The sequence below is a fragment of the Simochromis diagramma genome, unplaced genomic scaffold (genome assembly GCF_900408965.1).
Source record: "Simochromis diagramma unplaced genomic scaffold, fSimDia1.1 OVJJ01000669.1, whole genome shotgun sequence".
NCBI classification, from domain to species: Eukaryota; Metazoa; Chordata; class Actinopteri; order Cichliformes; family Cichlidae; genus Simochromis; species Simochromis diagramma.
This window is the reverse complement of record NW_024387458.1, coordinates 925,219-941,988: the sequence shown is the minus strand read 5'-3', so window position 1 is coordinate 941,988 and position 16,770 is coordinate 925,219. Positions and strand designations below refer to the sequence as shown.

The following is a 16,770-nucleotide window of genomic DNA, read 5'->3' as shown; positions in this document are numbered from 1 at the left end:
CCTAAACAGGAGTCCTTATCCCCCTCGTCCATGTTTTAAACCGGGGTGTCCAACTCCAGGCGTCAAGGGCCACCGTCCTGCAGGTTTTAGAGCTCACACTTGGCCTACAAACCTGAGTCACATGATTAGTTCATTACCAGGCCTCTGGAGAACTTCAAGACATGTTGAGGAGGTCATTTAGCCATTTAAATCAGCTGTGATGGACCAAGGACACATCTAAAACCTGCAGGACACCAGCCCTCGAGGCCTGGAGGTCCCCTGGTTTAAACAGTCAGAGTCAGACAGGACATCTTTGTGCTGCTGTGGTAGGTTATCTGGCTTCTTTCACCTCCCTCTCTTTACCAGGTAAAAAGTGTTTAAGGAGCACCTGAGACCACAGGTAGGGTTGTTCTCTATCACCTCCTCACACTCAGTGGTCTGTTAGTCTGGAATGCAGAAAAGATGATGATCCAAAGTTCAGCTCACTGTTCAACAGTGTTGGTCAAGTTACTTGAAAAAAGTAATCAGTAACTAATTACTGATTACTTCCCAAAAAACGTAATCCCGTTACTTTACTTATTTTCAAAAGTAATTAGTTACTTAGTTACTTAGTTACTTTTTAAAAACACGATTTACAACCTGAAGAGGTGATAAAGCGATAGATCTGTCAGCCCAATTCTACTTTTTCTACATAATCCATCATACAAAATGTAATCAAATGGAAAAGTCTCTTTTTAAAACTTGTTTTATCAGTTTTAATCTTTTAACTTTATGCATCAAGCAAAAGTTTAATTATATGCAACATTCACTGACTGGAAGAAATTTGTTTAATATTTAAACCTATTTTCTGCAGATTCCAGTACATAAAATATAAATATTTTGTGTGTTTACACTCAGTCTTTCAAATAGATGCAAGTAAAACACAGCAGAAAATAAATAAAGTCAAAGACTCAGCGGTCCTGTTGCTCTATTTTCACCTGTAAAGCAGGAGTGGGGTAGGTGGAGGTTTACCCTGGTGCAGGTGTGCCGCGGTCAGTGGAAGAATCCGCGAGTTTCTCTGTGAGTTTCCCATTCTTGTGGCACGCTGCACGCTCATACTCTCTCTGCACTCGATATATGATCCATTGTTGATCTGCACACAGCTGTTGTCACGAACGTCGCACTCGCTTACGTCACTGTCACGAGACATTCTCGCAAAAAAAACTTGGTTTTAGTAACGCAGTAACGCAGCGTTCCTACGGGAAAGTAACGGTAATCTAATTACCTTTTTTGCTTACTATACTCATTACTCGAAAAAAGTAATCGGATTACCATTACTGCCCATCTCGGCTGTTCATATTACCAAGTAGTACAGCTCCCTAAGATTCAGGTGAAGGTGATTATTCCTGAAGAGCAAAAGAGAGGTAAATCTGTCAAAATGCTGTAATGAACCAAGGCAACAAGTATCTTTAGTTTCAGCACCATAAAATGCTGACATCTTTTAGACATGTATGTGTTATTTATATTTTATCATAGTTTATTTCTGCCTGAATGAAGTCACAGAATGGTGGTATTTTTTAGATGGTACTACAGTTACATGTGCCCCAAACAGGACTTATTTTGGGCACATCTGTGCGGAGGAGCGACCAGGAGAGGTAGTTGGGCAAAAAAGAGGTTCAGCTGGAGGAGACACACTGCAGACCTTCGCAGGTGGATAGCCATCAGGTATGCTGGTTGATAGCAGGTCAGGTGAGTGCCACACCCACAGATACACAGGAAGAAATAAGGACTGCAGGAGACTGCCAGTCAGTAAACGACTTTACAGCCAATTTTATATGAATCTGAGTTTATAATCTGAGATGAGAGCTTACTCTAAACCTCATTTTTGGCTATAAGACGTTGTAACAAGCGGTATTACGGCATAGCACACCTAGAGGAGGTCACTTCTCACTATTGTGGCAGGAGGACTTGTGTGGTCTTGCTGTAGGTAGACCTCCTGTTCTACCTACCTGACTAGCCTCCAAGTTTTCCGGTTAACTTCCAAGTTGCACATCCGCTAAACCTGCTGGCTGCCCATACCTCACCAGACCTCTGTTACAACGTTTGGGAATGTCAAGTCTATTCTTTCTTTAGTTCCCTGCAGGAAAGAATCTTGGAAACGGAGTGAGGTAATTGTGGTATAGAATAGAATAGAATAGAATTCAACTTTACTGTCATTGCACACGTCACAAGGAAAAGAAATGTAGTTTGCATCCATCCAGAAAGTGCTTTAGCTCTAATATAGATATATTACAGAAATGTGTCTGTTATAGGTGGGTACAAAATATGGGTCTATTATGGGTATGTTACAATGTACACGGTATGAGGGTATGTTATGAATATGCTATAAGTATGGACAGGCTGTAGCGAGTGTACATCTGCATAATAACAATGATTGATGTCAGTGGTTTGTACAATATGGCAGGAGTACATGAATCTCAGATTTTGGAGGTTAATAACTCACCTGAAGCCGTTTTGTGTTAAACCAGCCTCACAAATACAGAGGATTCATCTCCCTAATCTTCAGCTCTGCTGTGCAGAAATGCTGCAGTTTCATGCATCTGCCTGTTTGTGCCTAACTGTACCTACAGCAATCCAACAACCTCCAGTTTAGCCTCAGTGTCACATGGGGTGGAGAACAGGCCCCATGGTTCAGGGTATCCCCAAGAAAAGCTCACTTTTTTCAAGATAAGGTAGCCTTCATTAGCTGGACAGTGGGAATATTCACATTATAGCAGCAAAATTAGAGGAGGCATAAGTACACAATTTTTGTTAATGGAATCTTCCTGCTTAAAGTCTGTAGTCTGTAGTCCTGACAATCTTAAAACTGTCAGGTTTCATCTCACAGCTAAAGGAGTCTGATGGGTTTCTCGTATAGCCAGAGTGAGCGCTGTGTCTGTTTGCTCGTCACAGATTCAGACATGCTGCTTATGATCTTAAAGCAAAGGATCTAAATCAAGGACAGCATCTCCAGGCACAGCGAGGATGAGGGGAATAGTCTGGGAATACCAGACTCAAGTTTTTGCAGATGGCAAAGTTGGTTTACAAGAAAATCAGCCCCTTGGTTTGTTCATGAGCTCTGGGTTGTTACCAAAACTACGAAGCAGATGGGATAGAGTCTGCAGGGTGGCTGGGTTTAACCTTTAAGGCAGGGCAAGGAAACTCCACATTCAGAGGGAGCTTGAAGTAGCTAGATGCCTCACATCAGATATGAGGTTGTAAGGACATCTGATCAGGATGAGCTCACCACTCTCCTACCTACGGTTCTGGGCATGTACAGGTCAGAGGAGACTCCAGGGGTTGAGCAGATGCTGGTTGACAAGATAAAAGAGATCATCACTGAGTTTTGGAAGGAATGAGTTCATCTACCCCATCCTGAATTCTCCTGTAGAGACAGTCAGCAGTGTGTCCACCTCCACCTCAGTGACATGGACTCTAAATACTACCAGCATCTTCAAACAGAGGATGAACAGAGGTCACATTCAAAGGAGGACCTTTCCTGACCTTACAGGAAAAGCATTCATAATCATTGGAACGTCCCAAACATCGGAGAAGTCTCTGTCTCAGAGCCATTACCTCAGCCTCTCTGCACCAGCAGCACCTTCACCCACTCCATCCGCTTCAGAGACGGCTTCTTCCTACAACTAAACCACGTACATCACCGGAGTCTGCTGGATGGTTGTGTTTGCACGCCCACCACGCCTGTGGTAGAGCGTTTCTCTGTACTGTCTGTCGCTGTATTTGCCGTATTGATTCCTCTGCACCTCGTGCTGCATGTTACTTCGTTATAATCTCATTTCTGTGAATGCAGAGTCAGACCAGAGGAGCAGAAGCTGGTGAGTTTTTGGTTCGTCGCCGTCACTCAGAGATCAGTGAGATCCTCCAATTATTATTTATTATTTTGAACTCATCCATCCTGTGATGCTGACTTTTTCTACAGCTGTCGCTTTAACCATTTTCTTTCATGCAGAACAAGTCTGTGTCGTTAGCAATGTAAATCATGTGACGCTGCCTCTCTTATCATTTGTTTTTTCATATCTTCTGCTGCTTTTCTCCTATTCTGTTAAAAAGTGATAATTAAAATCTGTTTTTTGGTGCTGAGGACAGAAACTAGAGGAAGCGATTAATGAACTTTTGTTAAACAGCTCTGTTCCCTCAGCGGTCACAAAAGCACAAACAGGATTTGATTAAGATAAATCACTGATAACCCCAAAACCTCATTATTACACAGACTTTTATTTATTTCTCTTTGATTTCACCTCTCTTTATTTTTTATTTCCCTCCAGAAGAGTCACAGTTTGTTCTGGTTTTATGTCAGTTTGGGATGTTTGACAGTTTTCATCTCTCAGACCAGTCTGGGTCCAGATCCTCTGCTTTAAGGTCACACTTCAAACTTTCCTCTGGGCGAGGCACAGGGTTAGGGTCTCCATTTCTTCCTTGTTTTCAGCTGTGTGAATATTTCTCTGCATGCTTTCTGACGAGTGCTTTAGTAAGCTCCACCCAACTCTTTGTACCTGTATTTTGGGTGGGTACCTTTGGTAAGCTGTGGGAACGAGTCATTGTTTGAGCTGCTAAACCTTTCTGTGGTGGTCCAGCTCATTCTCAGCCTCAAGGCTCTCCATTCTCATACGACACCTGACCTTCAGGGTTATGGTGCATATGGCAGTTAGGACATTCGCATTGTTACTGGTGTGAAGAAGAACCCAACCACAATCTTTCCATACGTCTAAAACAGCTGTTTTCAGCACCTAAACCTTAGGCCCATCTTCCCACCCTCCACCGCAGATCATCTGCCCCCACGACTCCTATCGATGGAGGCAGACTCCTATCCTCCTCTGTCACACCAACCTTCAGCATGTCTTCCTTCACTACATCCACGAACCTCCTCTGAGGTCTTCATGTAACATTACATGATCATTACATGTTACTTTTCCATGACTAAAGTTACAGCGGTCAGTGTTTCAAGGTACAAAATGATAACACCTCGTGTCATGTTCATGGTACGTGTGGGTCTACCATCTTCATATATCTACTATAAACCTAATTTGTTTCTCAGTGATCAGACAGGGTGATGTAAACCTGGCCTGTGGTAGGTTCCCAGTGTGAGTAGCATCCATTCAACAGGCTGATCGGTTAACTGAGCAGCATCTGCACTGAATGACTCTGAAGTATCACAGCCGGGAGAGGTGATAAGAAATAAAAGCACACTTAGAGCAGAGGATCATTGTTGTAACATCAGACTGACGTTAAACTGATTTGTCCACCCGTTCATTCACCATCAGTGACGCCCTGCCATGGAAACTCCCCGCGGTTGTTTCAGTCTTCAGTCTTCTGGTCAGTTTACATCAGATGGCTCGTTTTTAGATTTCTGTGAGTCTTCAGAGGTCAGGTGCATTGTGGGAGATATGTGTGCGGTGTTTTGATCTTTCACTGCCGTGGTTATGATGACTCAACCGTGGCTTCACATCCTGCCGGGGACCAGGCGACCTTTGACCTCTGAGAAAGTGGTAACTGACTTGTATTAAAGGAACAGTTCAACATTTTAAAGTCCTGTTGTTTAAATGTTGAACTGCTCCTTTAAAAAGACTACAGACTTGTGTGTGTGTGCATGTGAACTGTCTCGCACACACACACACACAGAGCTCTGGGGGTCTCCCTGAGGACCTGATTGAGAGCAGGGAGCTATGGTTGCCATGGCAGCGGCAGCTCCCCTCCTCCATCACCACTCGTTTTCTGTCTTTCATTGTTTTTATCCCTTCTTTCTTTTGTTGTCCTCTCTGCTTCCTGCAGATGTCTTTGTGTCACGATGCATTCAAAGTTTCCCACAATGCTTTGTGAAACGTAGCGTCCGGCCACAAGTCGCTAACACTCATACGTCAGCTGAGAGGAGCAACGCTTCAGGGCGTTTGTTCTGTGTGGGACAGCTGTACTGAAACACCATCTGCAGCGAACGCCTCGGCGTGGAGGGAGAGCTGGGTGGAGGCGGGTTGCAAAGCAGCAGGCAACAGCAGCTGAAGCAATTTATATAACCCCCACCTTCAGATGTGCTGAAGACCACCAGCTGATGTGGGCTGAAAAAAGCAAAGAAGACAACAACACTCAGACCCCCACCCTCAGACCTCCACCCTTGGGTTGGTGTCAAAGTGAGAGCTGAACTCCAGAGCAGCTGCTACAGGAAGATAAAATGATTGGCTACATTCAGACTGACCCGTCTGTTCAAAGCCAATAGCAGCTCATTATTCTTAGAGTGCTTGCTTCATTACACCAGATGTCCTGGGGTGGAGACAACACAGAGAATATCACATTTCATATTGTATATAGGTTTCAAACGCGTTGTTCAGAGAGTGAGAATTTGAAAATAAAAGGAGAATATTTAGAACTTTTAAATCTCTCAGCCTGAGGATCATTACAGGAAACATCCCCAGCATGGATGGGCTCGGACTTTGAGACGGATGTAGGGTTTCTGTAAGCGAACGAATGATTCTCTAAAAAGATTAAACGTGTGTTACTTACTCTGAGAAACACACTGAGGAGGATGACGAGGATGTTGGACTGCTCTTCATCCCACTGCTGCGCTGTTTAAACCTGTTCGCCCGGGTGGTGCGTGCAGGTGCGTGCAGGTGTGTGCGTCTGCTCGTTGTGATGAATGTGTTGTTTACTTGCTGCTTCACACAACAGGAAGTGGAACTCTGCTGACTTCATGCTGAACACCTAAACGCTTCTCTCAGACTGATGCTCTCCATTACTGCTGATCAATGCTCGACCTATTGATTTGCCCACTATTGATCATCAGGCATCAACACACTCTGCGTCAATGTGTGTGTCTGTGACCTGTCTCACCTTGTCTAATCGTCCAATCAGGTTGTTTACATCAGCTGCTAACACAGACAAAAGGTGTGCGTATAGTGTGTCCCACAGCCACATCCAGCTCGTTAACCCACCTGTTTCTACTTTAGAGAGTCGATTGGATCATCCAGAGTCACGTGACTTGCCTTTATGGGCGAGCTCAGAGAAGCCTTCTGACCTGTCTGTGGCTCCAAACTCCTTCCCAGAGTGATTTCTGTGTCATCCTGAGGACAGTGAAGGCAGCTCAGCAGACTGTGAGGAGTTCAGGTGGCTCCTTGGAGGGTCGTGATTCTGACCATGTGACTTCCTCTAATAAGACTAAGAACAAAATAACTGAAGGACGGAAACACGTTGTTGTCTTTGCTTCCTTCGGTTGACCAGCCCTGCAACTGCTCCAGTTTCAGTTTTCATCATTTTGGAGCACAAAGGTTTTTCTCTTTCTGATGTTCGAGCTTCACTGATTGATGATGCTGAGCTCTGAACTGTGCTGCCGATAAAGAGGAGAAACTTTTCCCATCAACCCTTTCTCACCTCTTAGAAGAAATGATTATTGATCTACAGCTGTTGCTGTGGTAACACACAGTGGACAGCTGGGATCAGAGGTCAGAGCACGTTACCTGTGTAGTCTGTATTAAAAAAGAATTAGCAGCAGCTGCATGTGAATCCAAACTTGGTTTCAGTTTGTTTTCACACCTGTGTTACAACGATGTGTCCTAAAACCCAAATTACGATTTCCATTTATGCTCATATTTTCTGTAACTGTATCTGTCACAGCCAGGAGGCAGTTTGTTTACACAAACACCAGAAAATGCTTTACACAACGCACGGGGCTGGGGCGGGGCTTCACTGAGTACGCCGCGTTCCAAATTATTATGCAAATGATATTTTTTTCTGTTTTTCCTAAATAGTCGATTCAAATGACAGTCGGCATAATTCTTGAGTCATTGACCAATAGAGAATAACTCAAATGTTACTGAACAAAACTTAAAATGCTCTGTTCCAAATTATTACGCACACAGAGTTTCAAAAGATTTGACAGTGTTACGTCCCCTGGCTAGTCTAGGGGGTTGAAGGGACGAACATAAAGGTGGATAGAGAAGGAGGAGCCAAGATGGTAATTTTAGAAGGTTTATTTAATACTGGTGATAGGATCAGACTGAGGTATAACGTCAGGGAGAGCCAAGGCCAACATAACAAACAAAACATCCCTGATGTTGAAATAAAAGAAACTTACCTAACTCCAAAGAAACAAAATATACAACCTATAACCATAACCTACCTAACAACACATAAACAGGAGAAAACAGGGTGTCAAAACAAAAGGCAGCTCTCCCCTACAAGCAGTCCGAACATGAAACAACAATGTTCACACAAGATACAAAGGCATGCAAGCCTGCACAAGTATGGCAACCAAAATGGCCAGAGGGCCCAGAAGCACAGCTCCACAGGCCTTAAATAGTGCTCTGCTGATTACCAATTAGCCGGACTCTGCGCAGCATCCAATCAGGACAGAGGAGGTGGAGCCTGGACAAAACAAAGGGTTAGTAGGGAGAAGAGACATCCTCCTGGGGGATGTAACAACAGATTGTAGAGAATTGAAAATGGTCATTTGTTCATTTTGCAGCATTAGTAGATCAATTTTACTGAAATCAAAAGTTATTTCAATCAACTTGAATGTCGTTATAGCCTCCCAGAGCTGCTGTTTGGATGTGAACTGCCTCCCACCCTCACAGATCTTTTGCTTGAGGATGCTCCAAAGGTTCTCAGTAGGATTGAAGTCAGGGAGGAATGGGGACCGCACCATGAGTTTCTCTCCTTTTACGCCGATATCAGCCAAGGTGTTTTCTCTCTTTCTACCATGGAAGAAAGTGGTCAGTCAGAAACTCCACATACTTTGCCGAGGTCATTTTCACACCTTCAGGGACCCTAAAGAGGCCGATCAGCTCTCTCCCCGTGATTCCGGCTCAAAACATGACTCCACCTCCTCGCTGATGTCACAGCCTTGTTGGGACATGGTGGCCGTCCACCAACCATCCACCACTGCAGCCATCTGGACCAATCAGGGTTGCACTGCACTCATCAGTGAACAGGACCGTTTGAAAATTAGTCTTCATGTGGTTCTGGACCCACTGCAGCCGTTTCTGCTTGTGAGCTTTGGTTAGGGGTGGCCAAATAGAAGGTTTATGCACAACTGAAAGTCTCTGGAGGATCCTACAGCTTGATGTTCGCAGGGCTCCAGAGGCACCAGCAGCTTCAAATATGTGTTTGCTGCTTTGTAATGGCCTTTTAGCAGCTGCTCTCTTAATCTGATGTATTTGTCTGAAACCTTCATCATTGTGCCTTTACCTGCACGAACCCATGTGTGCTCTGACTCACAAATCTCTTAACATTACGGCGATCACGCTGAAATTGTCGTGAAATATCTGAGGTTTTCATTACGTGTCCAAGGCATTCAACTATTTCATGCTTTTCAGCAGCAGAGATCATTTTTCCTTCCTATATTGCTTGAAAACGGTGGTCTGCTTAATAATGTGGAACATCCTTCTTTAGTAGTTTTTCCTTTAATTGAGCTCAGCTGGCAAACTAACGATCACAGGTGTCCTGAGACACAATCCCATCCATGGGTTTAATTGAAAAACAACTTATTTAATCTTTATGAGACTTAAACACAATTTTCATAATAACTTGGAACAACAATCCAGCGACGACTGAAAGCCTTCCACTACCTTCAGCAGTGACGATGATGAGCTCATCAGAGACAGGTGGGTGATTTCTTCCAGGTGCAAGGAGCCAAGGGCGGGAACCCAGAATCCTGACCACCAGCTCAGATACAACAAAAACACATGGGCACAATACAGAGGAGAGATGGAAACAAAACCTGGTAAAGTCAACAGGAGAGCATTGTATCGGAGAGTTTATGGATCTTCTCTCTTGACTCTTATTCAGTTCATCCATCAGCGTCGCAGGAGCCTGTCCCAGCTGTGTTAGGGCGAGAGGCAGGATACACCCTGGACAGGTCGCCAGTCTGTCAGATATATGTTTCTATAATTTTAGAACATATCCTGGTCAAAAATGACTCCAAGGTTCCTCACAGCATTACTGGAGGCCAAGGTAATGCCATCCAGAGTAAGAATCTGCTTAGATACCATATTTCTAAGATGTTCAGGGCCGAGTACAATAACCTCAGTTTGATCTGAATTAAGCAGAAAGTTAGCGGCCATCCAGGTCTTTATGTCTTTAAGACATTCCTGCAGTTTAACTCATTGGTGTGTGTTATCTGGCTTCATGGACAGATAGAGCTGGGTGTAGACTTGTAGTCAAGACCGCCTAATCCGAGACCAAGACAAGACCAAGACCAGAGGGTATCGAGACCAAGACAAGACCAAGACCAAGTCGAGACGAGACCAAGACCGAGACCAAGTTGAGGCAAGACCAAGACCGAGACCAAGACCGGGACAAAAAAGACTAACTTTTGTGTGCTTTTGAGGGCTGACATGATGGTACTGACTGGCCCCAAAGTCATCTGACAAAACAGCGATCACCTCCAACAACTGTCTAAAGAATGGGAAATATGTAACTGGTTTCAGTTATACTTTATATATAGATAAAATTGTAACATCAAATTGAAGATTATAATCCACAATGTGGAGGGATTTGAGCATGGCTGAGCCACTGTGTGTCGCTATGTGACAGCTGAGCAGCGAAAGGAAATTAATTGAGGAGCCGGCTCTCGCTCAATGGGGGTCGACTATTCTGATTCACTACAAAGCACTCTCTAAGCACGGCTCTTAGAGCTAAAGCTTTTGCGCATGATACATTACTGAACGTTACGCTGTGTGTCATGGATACTGTTGACTCCAAATCTCCCGACCACTATGTTGATCTGAGACAGCAAGACCGAGACAGCGAGACCAAGACAAGACCGAGACCAAAGTCCGTCGAGATCAAGACAAGACCAAGACAAAAGTCCGTCGAGACCAAGACGAGACCAAGACCACGTAAAAGTGGTCTCGAGACCGGTCTCGAGACCAAGACCGGTCTAGAGACATCCAACTCTAGCTGGGTGTCATCAGCATAGCAGTGTAAATGTATGCTATGTCTTCTAATGATGCTGCCTAAGGGAAGCATGTATAATGTAAACAGAATTGGTCCTAGCACTGAACCCTGTGGAACTCCATAATTAACCTCAGTGTGTGAAGAGGACTCTCCATTCAGGACATGACAAATTATTAATGTGGAAATATGAGCTCTGCAACATCAATGCTCTGAATATGTTACAGTAACATTAGCTCAGCGGTCATACGTTACAGCGATGTTTGCATTGGTCAGTAACTTGACTGCAGTGTTGCACAAAAGTCTCAGTGTGGTTATTTTGTCTTTAAAGTTTTTCTGGCCCACAGTTTGAGAGCAGTGCTGTCATAGTGCTACCAGCTGGACTTTTCTTTAATCAGTTATTATGATATGGAACAATGACATCAGGTGATGTGTTGTAAGAAATCAGACTATCCCAAAACAAACCAAACAAAAACCCTGAAGTGTGACAGCGTTGGAATGCTTCCAATCACCTACAGAGACTTCTTCTGGGGGCCTTTGAAAGAAAAGCTCAGGTAAAGTGGTGCCAGCAATATTTTCCCCAGTAAGTAACTACCAGAGCCTTTAAACTGATCCACAGATCACAGTTTTCAATCATATAATTACACAAAATACTGAATATTTAAATAGTGAGACTTTTCTCAATAAAATATATTTACAACAACCTTTGGTTCCACATGAGATGTGAAAGCCCTCCTCCTTGTGCACCTGGATATGAATCGTCAGGTAAACAAATCCATCTTTTATTTGCCAGGCAGAGTTGAACCACATTAGCAGGCGAGCCTCTGCTGCCTGAGCTTCCTCTTTAACTCAGTGGAGCTCTGACACCACACAGGGGTCACCTGATCTTCAGTTTATTTTAACTAAAAGTAGAACTCGTACTCCGGCAGCGTGTAGGACACATAGCTCCTTCTACTAGATGTTGTCAGGACGCTGATGCTGAGCAATGGAAAAGAAAATAGAAGCACATTTGGAGCTTTACTGTGAGGCTCCCGCAGGCTGAGCTCGACTTTAGTTTGTAGATTGTAGGATTGTTTTCCTCATGCGAGCGGCGTGTTTACAGCAGCGTGGCATGCAGCGGCCTCCTCACCACGTGGCGTTTATCGCATGGACGCACACAGAGCGAGGAAGCAGTCGGAGAAAGTTCGGCCGCTCGCTGCTTTGACTCCATCCCACAGAGACTCCAGCTCAACCAGTTTAACTCTCAGATAAACTCAGACTGCAGATCAATCAGCCAATCGGTTCGCTGAGTCCGCACCTGCCCTGTCTCCGTGACGACTGTGGCTGTAAACACAGTCAGGGAGGGGCATCCCCGGGGAGTGGCCATGTTTATTGATTAAACTAAAACAAGACAAACAAAGAGACAAAACAAACTAATTACCTGCAAACAAACGTGAGCGCTAACGAGGCTTAACGAGGTCACACTCTGTTTACACTCAGTGTGTGTGTGTGTGTGTGTGTGTGCGCGCGTGTGTGTGGGTGTGTGAGCTTGTGCTAACAGCATGTAGCGACATCAAGATAACGTTCCATCACACACACACACACACAGAGGTGAATAATTGATGGCTCAGTATGGTGGAGCTAAAACACTGTCTGCCTTTAACAAAACAACGTGTGTGTGTGTGTGTGTGTGTGTGTGTGTGTGTGTGTGTGTGTGTGTGTGTGTGTGTGTGTGTGTGTGTGTGTGTGTGTGTTGAATAAAATATCAGCTGTCATGTCGACAGATGAATTATGAATCAACACATTATGGAGACGCTCCGTCAATCACACACAGAAACTCACACTGAGAACAAATGTGACCCACAAACCTGCTTTTAGTAAGAAAGGAAGAGTGGGAAAGAAGGAAGGAGTGAAGGAAACAAGAAGGATGTAGGGGAAGGAAGAAGGGGTGGATGTTGAGAAATCAGAGGTGAGGAAGGAAGGAAAGGAGGGAGGAAAGAGGAAAGGAGGGAATAAAGGAAGGAACAGAGAAAAAAATAAACGAGGTTTGAAGGAGACAAGGATGTACAGAAGGAGACAGTCGGTCAGAGAGGAGATATTAATAACAATAACTGAATTTACTGCAGACAACACAACAGTGTGTGTGTGCGTGCATGTGTGTGTGTGTGTGTGTGTGTGTGTGTGCATGTGTGTGTGTGCATGTGTGTGTGCGTGCATGTGTGCATGCATGTGTGTGCGTACATGTGTGTGTGTGCGTGCATGTGTGTGTGCATGTGTGTGTGCATGTGTGTGTGCGTGCATGTGTGCGTGCATGTGTGTGCGTGCATGTGTGTGTGCGTGCATGTGTGTGTGCATGTGTGTGTGCGTAATTGTGTTTCATGGAGTCTAAATATGATCCATGTCTGTTGTCACGGTGACAAGTGACCGATTATCATCCTGCCTTTCTAATATCAGGCTGAAAACACGGACACACACACACACGCACACACACACACACGCACACACACACACACGCACACATGCACACACACACGCACACACACACCCTCAGAGTTCAGGTTAATCTAATGTAGGCCGGGCTGAGGCAAACACGGCTCATATGAGAGAGAAGAGGAAGAAAAATGAGAGCAGAGACGCAGAAATGATGAAACGCGACTTCCTGTTGTCCTCGCTGATCCTGGGGACGCTCCGACACCTGTCTCACCTTTACCTGCTCCCCTGACGGGACCCAGTCAGGGTCAATAAAGTTTATCAGTTTTATTCAGAAAGAGCCACAAACAGACGCTGAAGCTCTTTTAAAACGCATTCATAGAAAAACGTCAGTGTGCGGTCTGCGGTTACATCACTGGGCAGCTTGAATTCATGACGCTGTTAATAATTATTGATTAATAATTGGCTTGCGTCCACCAGTGTTATCTGGATGATCTTTTAAAGCTGCTGTATTAATAAAAATGGTGACTAAATATCTTTGGACAGCTGATATGAAGCTGAGCTTTATGATCTGAAGACACATGTAAACAGGCCGAGGACAGCAATCTGAGCAACTGCCTCGCATCGACGGCAGCGTTCCCTCCACACCTGTCCAAACATCATGGTAACTGTACTGGTTCAAACTTAAGAGGCTCTGAGAAGAAGATCTGGCATGGCTAAAGATCATGTGAGGTCCTACAAAGCAGCTCTCACTCATCATCACTCTTCCTCATTCACCAGCAGCAAAGTCATCCCAGACTGCTGTTCTCCACCATCAACCGACTACTTCACCTACTTGATCCACCTCATCCTCCAGGTGCCACTGACCTGCCACAAGTTCCTGCACTGCTTCCAAGAAAAAGTTATTGCCATCCATCAGCAGCTTCTGGCACCTGTACATCAGTTTCAGGATGTCATTCCCTCTGTGGCCTGAGGGTACCCCACCCCCCGGAAGGGGCCCAGCCGGGCCACAGGTGCCAATCGGCCACCAGGAGTGAGCCGGTACATACATGAGCGCCCAGCCCCAGTCGACAAGAACCACCAACACACCAACGTCTGAGGGCATCAGCCACCGGCAGGGAGTGTGGTGAGGGGAGATCGGCCTCCGTACTTTGGAGAGCCTGAGATGTTCCCAGAAAGGTGGAGTCTAAGACCCAACCTGACATATAGACACAGACGAACAGGCGCACGCGGACACAGACGTGCATTCCCACCCCATATACACAACCAAACACTCGGCACTCACCCAACGTGTAGACAGACACAAATAGACACTGCACAGACAGTCACACTCCCCAAACATCTTCTATATCCCAGGTCCAGGTACCCCGCCCCCAGAGGGGCAAGCCGCACCTAGACCCAGGAGGTGTAACCCTTCTCTCTGGGGTGGAGGAAAGCGGACCGCCTCCTTATCTGCAGTAGCAGGGAGGCCCCGCATTCCGGACCCCAATCTGACGGCCAGCACCTCCTCCCAGCCCCCCAGCCCCGACGATTAACAGAACGGGGGTGAGTGAAGACCCCAAACTTTGAACCTTGAATTTGAATTCTTCAGTTACTCAAGCTTCTCGCACCGTGCTTGTGCCACACAAACATCTCATCATGCTCATTCACACTGCTGAAGCTGACCAGCAGTTTCCAGGCATCTCCAGCTGACTCCAGGGGGTTTCCTCTGTTCTATTCCCAGGTTTTCTTGCGTTTTGTTCACATCCCGTCACATGTAATAACCAACTTTAACACTGACTCCTCACTGTTATGAACACCTGACTTATAAGAAAGCACGAAAAAGATGTGATGCTGAGTCTTGTTAAAATGATCGAATGATCCAGGAGTGACGGGTCGACTGCAGGATGGACGTTTCTCTCTCTCGCAGTTCAAAATGAATCTGTCATTCATAAATGAGACCTCACACAGGCCACAGAGATTATTGATCAGGTATTGATCTATGTGTGCGAGCACTGCTGTTCTGAGGCTGGAGATATTGATGAGGTCTTGGTGATCAGGTGGGGATGGGGCTGACGTGGGGGTGGGAGTGGAGACAGAGGTAATGAATATTATCTAATGGATTTTCTTTGAATGGAAAGCAATTAAAACTCAACATCAACACCATTAACCCCGAACACACACACACACACACACACACACACACACACACACACTGGCTGCTAATCCTGGTTAAATTAATGAGAAGAAAGTTAATTTGTGGGTTTGACCCTTTTTGCACAGAAATAAGGATTACATACAACAATACAACACACACACACACACAGTTACAGACACACACAGACACACACACAGACACACACAGACACACACTTCAGCATCTTTTAGTATACAACACAGCACTTTGATCTTCCGCCCTCGTTTGTCAGTCAAGCAGTTAAATTTCCATAAACACACACTCACACACACACACACACACACACACACACACACACACAGACTAAACAATAAGTGTGCGTGAGGTGTGTTTGATTTCCTCAGTGGAGCAAATGAGACAGGAGGAGTCAGCTGTGTTGGACACATCCTGGCCTGTTAGATTCCTGTGATCTGATTGGACGGCTCGCCTCAGGGATCAGACACATCATTTGGTGCTACAGAATCTAACCTTTGACCTCTGGGTCACCAGTGTCTGTTCTTCAAACTCACCTGTTAGCAGGTCACAGAGCATCGCACCTGTGATGATGTAATGGACACAGCGAGGTTTTTGTCAGGTCTAATCAGACTTTTCAATAAATGTCATTATTCTCCATCTTTGTCAGTTTTCCTCTGAGCCGTGAGGCTGAAACAAAGTGGATCCTCTGAGCATCATGTCCACAGTTATGAAGCAAAGTGGGACGTAAAGGTTGACACTCATGATGTCCATGTCAGGAATTCTGGTGTAAAATACGACACATTAACTTGATTGGCCGATATCTGTGATTCAGGTCTCACTGGTGATGTTGATGTGACTGCTTGGTTAAAACATTGTTTTTTTGAGTGATTTGGAGGCTCAAACTCTGTCTCCTCTGGGACGAAGAAGCTGGATTTATCCTGCACTGACATCATCAGAAAATAAAGATTTAAATGTATTAAAGAGTCTCACTGTAAATAATCCATAAAACATCAAATCTGCTGTTGAGTGAAGCGGCAGTAATTAGTGAGGCTGTTTCATTAGCAGAAACATTTCAGCATGTGAGCGTTTTCTTTGTATGGAAATGAGTTTAAGTCCCGTTTTTATGGACTCGACATTAATTTAAATGTAAGTGAAGAAAAACACAACAAACGCACAGAGCGCGAGTGGAGAAGTGCTGATGATATCAGAGGAGAAAGTGCTGCCATTAGACAGGAAATATGGAAATACACACACACACAGCGCCTGCAAATGGCTGACAGACGCCGTCTCGAGAGGCTTCACACACAGAAACACGCGCGCACACACACACACAC

The 16,770-nt window shown here is 45.0% G+C and overlaps 1 long non-coding RNA gene across 1 annotated transcript; it reads right to left on the bottom strand.

The window, feature by feature from the left end:
• Window positions 1-4,047: 4,047 nt before the first annotated feature.
• Window positions 4,048-6,894, bottom strand: LOC120722942. Its single transcript, XR_005693645.1, has 3 exons — window positions 6,511-6,894; window positions 4,771-6,068; window positions 4,048-4,723 (listed from the first exon to the last, which is right to left on the bottom strand). It is a non-coding gene; the product is annotated as an uncharacterized LOC120722942 (long non-coding RNA).
• Between the last annotated feature and the right edge of the window lie 9,876 nt (window positions 6,895-16,770).